This window comes from Stegodyphus dumicola, chromosome 6 (genome assembly GCF_044657685.1).
Source record: "Stegodyphus dumicola isolate Sdum_Otavi_A_Nest chromosome 6, ASM4465768v1".
Lineage (NCBI taxonomy): Eukaryota > Metazoa > Arthropoda > Arachnida > Araneae > Eresidae > Stegodyphus > Stegodyphus dumicola.
The window spans coordinates 70,980,893-70,985,992 of NC_140773.1; positions in this window are offsets into that span (position 1 = coordinate 70,980,893).

Here is a 5,100-nt window from a genome sequence, read left to right on the forward strand (position 1 = left end):
GGAAGGCAGTGAATTTGTATAGGAATATACTACAAACGAACTTTAAAGCCTGTTTTCAGCATATAGCTATACAAATTGGAAGGTAAAAAAAAAATAAAAAAAAAGACATCTTTTTTTTTCGGGGGGGAAGGCAGTGAATTTCTATAGGAATATACTACAAACGGACTTTAAAGCCTGTTTTCAGCATATAGCTATACAAATTGGAAGGTAAAAAAAAATAAAAAAAAAGACATGTTTTTTTTCGGGGGGGAAGGCAGTGAATTTCTATAGGAATATACTACAAACGGACTTTAAAGCCTGTTTTCAGCATATAGCTATACGAATTGGAAGGTAAAAAAAAAATTAAAAAAAAGACATCTTTTTTTTTCGGGGGCAAGGCAGTGAATTTGTATAGGAATATACTACAAACTGACTTTAAAGCCTGTTTTCAGCATATAGCTATACAAATTGGAAGGTAAAAAAAAATAAAAAAAAGATATCTTTTTTGGGGAAAAGGAGTGAATTTGTATAGAAATATACTACAAGAACATCAAGAAAAGAACATCATGGGTCCAAGAATTGAAAGTGAAAGTCCAAAAACGAAATGTTAACGACTGGGAAGAAAATTTTCAAAGCTGAGAAAAAAAAAAAAAAATACTTCCTTTTTCTTTCTTAATTTGATGTTTTCATTCTTTTGACCTTGTAGAAATAAAAAAAGTGAAAACATCAAATTAAGAAAGAAAAAAGGAAGTTTTTTTTTTTTTTTAATGTGTTAAAATTTTTCCAGAGCTCTGAGAATTTTTCCCAGTCGGTTTCTAGAAGCAACTCGTTAATGTATTTAAACCACTCGCGTTTCAGTTTCAGATCAGTCTGTGCTGTGCACTCAACGTGGATACACGCTTCTCACTCTCCTGGGAAGACCTTCTGTGAAGGTATGTGAACATTTTTTTCTTACTCTTTTGTATTTCATAGACTACAAATATTTATTGAGTCACCCATTTTATTGAAATGTATTCTTGTTTCCTTTCAATACTTTGAGGTAGGGTAATATTTTTCCCCCTGCTACTGTTTTTGTTTTTCAAGGCTAGAAATGTTTTACTCAATAGCTGTTTTTATAGAAAACATGCTATTATTTCATATACTGATATATTTTGTGAAACTTTAACAAATTCCTTTCAAGAAGCCAAGATCTCGTGATCCACAGCTGGCTAGATACGTCAGTGTAATCGGATCACGATTGTTCCATCATATACTGATATATTTTGTGAAACTTTAACAAATTCCTTTCAAGAAGCCAAGATCTCGTGATCCACAGCTGGCTAGATACGTCAGTGTAATCGGATCACGATTGTTCCATCATATACTGATATATTTTGTGAAACTTTAACAAATTCCTTTCAAGAAGCCAAGATCTCGTGATCCACAGCTGGCTAGATACGTCAGTGTAATCGGATCACGATTGTTCCATCATATACTGATATATTTTGTGAAACTTTAACAAATTCCTTTCAAGAAGCCAAGATCTCGTGATCCACAGCTGACTCCATTAGTCAGTGTAATCGGATCACGATTGTTCCATCCTATACTGATATATTTTGTGAAACTTTAACAAATTCCTTTCAAGAAGCCAAGATCTCGTGATCCACAGCTGGCTAGATACGTCAGTGTAATCGGATCACGATTGTTCCATCATATACTGATATATTTTGTGAAACTTTAACAAATTCCTTTCAAGAAGCCAAGATCTCGTGATCCACAGCTGGCTAGACTCGTCAGTGTAATTGGATCACGATTGTTCCATCCTATACTGATATATTTTGTGAAACTTTAACAAATTTCTTTCAAGAAGCCAAGATCTCGTGATCCACAGCTGGCTAGATTCGTCAGTGTAATCGGATCACGATTGTTCCATCATATACTAATATATTTTGTGAAACTTTAACAAATTCCTTTCAAGAAGCCAAGATCTCGTGATCCACAGCTGGCTAGATACGTCAGTGTAATCGGATCACGATTGTTCCATCATATACTGATATATTTTATGAAACTTTAACAAATTCCTTTCAAGAAGCCAAGATCTCGTGATCCACAGCTGGCTAGATACGTCAGTGTAATCGGATCACGATTGTTCCATCATATACTGATATATTTTGTGAAACTTTAACAAATTCCTTTCAAGAAGCCAAGATCTCGTGATCCACAGCTGGCTAGAGCAGTCAGTATAATCGGATCACGACTGTTCCCTCCTATACTGATATATTTTGTGAAATTTTTAACAAATGACTTTCAAGAAGGCAAGATCTCGTGATCCAGAGCTGACTCAATCAGTCAGGATTAACGGATCACGATTATTCCATTGTATACTGATATATTTTGTGAAACTTCTTTAACAAATGACTTTCCAGAAGGCAAGATCTCGTGATCCACAGTTGACTAGACTTGTCAGAATTAACGGATCACGATAGTTCCATTGTATACTGATATATTTTGTGGAACTTTAACAAATTGTTTTCAACAAGGCAAGATCCTGTGATCCACAGCTGACTCCATCAGTCAGGATAATGGATCATGATTTTTTTCAATCATATACTGATATATATTTTGTATATTTTGTGAAACTTTAACAAATCCTTTTCAAAAAAGGCAAGGTCTTGTGATCCACAGCTGACTCCATCAGTCAGGATAACGGATCACGATGGTTCCATCTTATACTGATATATATTTTGTGAAACGTTAACAAATGACTTTCAAGAAGGCAAGATCATGTGATTCAATAGAATTGTTCAATCGTATACTGGCATATTCTGATAAAACAACAGAATGATCCAATTTTGAATACGATCCCAATATGTTTTTATAAAATCCATTTCATATTTTGTAAAACGTGAACGACTGACTTTCAAGCTGGCTGCATGGGTGTTTTTTTTCGTGGTTTTTCCCCATGTGTAACGTGAATACGAGCCAGTTTCCCTTCCAAAGTCCTCCACGAAGGCATTTCTTAAGGCAAATAGCCCTCAAATGCTTTACCGTCATCCGAATCGACTTGACCTCTCTCCAAATTTCACGGTGTCATTTGAACTATCGAGTCGGCTGTTGGAAAAAAATGTCTGACAGCTGAAAACAATTCAGCTCCAGTGCACAGCACAGACTGATTTAAAGCTGAAACGCGAGTGGTTTAAATAGATGAGAACCCTCTATAGAAATAATTTGAATATATCTGGTTTTGTGAATCAAGCCGACTGGGAAAAAATTCTCAGAGCTCAGAAAAAAATTCTGAGATGTAAAAAAAAAAAAAAAAAAATCTTTTTGTTAATTTTTATCATGTCTTCTAGACATGATAAAAATTAACTCCCTTCTCTTTTTGTCTGGGAATGTTGTCTCACTCTTTCTAAAAATAGACTATGACTCATTCTTGTGGAATTCTGTTGGGATTTTACTTTCGATTGGCTTTTGACTTTGTTTCAATAACTGGGGATAACTGGACATGATCAATAGATAACTGGGGAAGTTATCTATAAAAGCATTCCGCGTTTCACTTCAGATCCGTGTGGGCTATGGAAGAGGCAACACGTCTCTCTCTTTACCCAATCTCATGATATTCTTTAAGAATTTCTTAGCCATTTGTCAAAGAAGGGGACTATAATTGAAGAATTTATGAATTTGGGAACATGTCACCCATGGCAAATCTAAAATCTTGGAAGTGGATACTGGAAAGCCCCGCTCTGATTATAATTCTGAGCTCTAGCATGGGACATTTTTTAAATCAATAAGCTAAACTATTTTTCTAGTCTCATATTCTCTCGTGACTAGGGTTCCAGATTTGGGTAGAGAGAGACATGTTGCCTCATCAACAGCGCGCACTGTTCTGAACAGAAACGTGGAATGCTTTTATAGAAAAGTGAAGAGTTGAAAGTGAAAGTCGAAAAACGAAATGGGATCGGCTAGGAAATATTTCTCAGAGCTGAGAAAAAAAGTTCTGAGATGTAAAAAAAAAAAAAAAAAAAAAAAAAACAATCTTTTTGTTAATTTTTATCATGTCTTCTAGAAATGATAAAAATTAACTCCCTTCTCTTTTTGTCTGGGAATGTTGTCTCACTCTTTCTAAAAATAGAGAATGACTCATTCTTTCTAAAGAGTAGAATTCCAATAAAAGATTGGATGAGTCATGGTCTATTTTTAGAAAGTGGGACACAACATTCCCAGATAAAAGTGGGATGAGTTAATTTTTATCATGTCTAGAAGACATGATAAAAATTAACAAAAAGTTTTTTTTTTTTTTTTTTTTTTTACATCTCAAAATTTTTTTCCCAGCTCTGAAAATATTTTCCCAGCCGATCTCATTTCGTTTTTCGACTTTCACTTTCAACTTTTCTCTTTTCTATAAAAGTATTCCACGTTTCTGTTCAGAACACTGTGGGCTGTTGAAAAGGCAACACGTCTCCCTCTCTACCCTAATCGGGAATCCATGATGTTCTTAAAAAGAATTCTTTGAGAATCTCTTATCCTTTCTAAACTTTAGAAGAGCTAGCTGGATGTTTCTTCATTTCTTTTTCAAGTATGTGTTCAAAGGATTCTTTTAAATAGTTGCAAGTAAGACGTTGTATCATTTTCTGTTGATCATGAATCTATTAAAAAATTTCAATGCCTAATTTTAGGGCTACCTATACCCGGCATGATTCATATGTTTTACTCTACGTTTTAGATGAGACCCTCTCTTAAAAACACGATTTTCCTATTCAAAGTTGAAATGAGTTTCTAAAAGCATGATCCTTTTAAAAAAAACATGTGTGTTTGTGTAGGTGTGGTGGGACGGTTAGATTTCTTTCTTTCTTATTTATTTTCGTGAAAAGCATTTCTGTGTAGACGAAAGTAGGAAGAGATTTCGAAAAAATATTCTATCCTAGAACGATGAAGTCATTCCATTGAAATCTTCTCCTTTGATCCATCAATAGCTTCGAAATACAAAAAAGAAACATTCAGCTTGTCTAAGGTTCAGGAATTGTAAGAGATTCTTAAAGAATTCTTCTTAAGATCATCATGGGTTCCAGATTTGGGTAAAGAGAGAGGGAGACCTGTTACCTTTTCAAGAGCCCACACTGTTCTGAACAAAAACGCGGAATA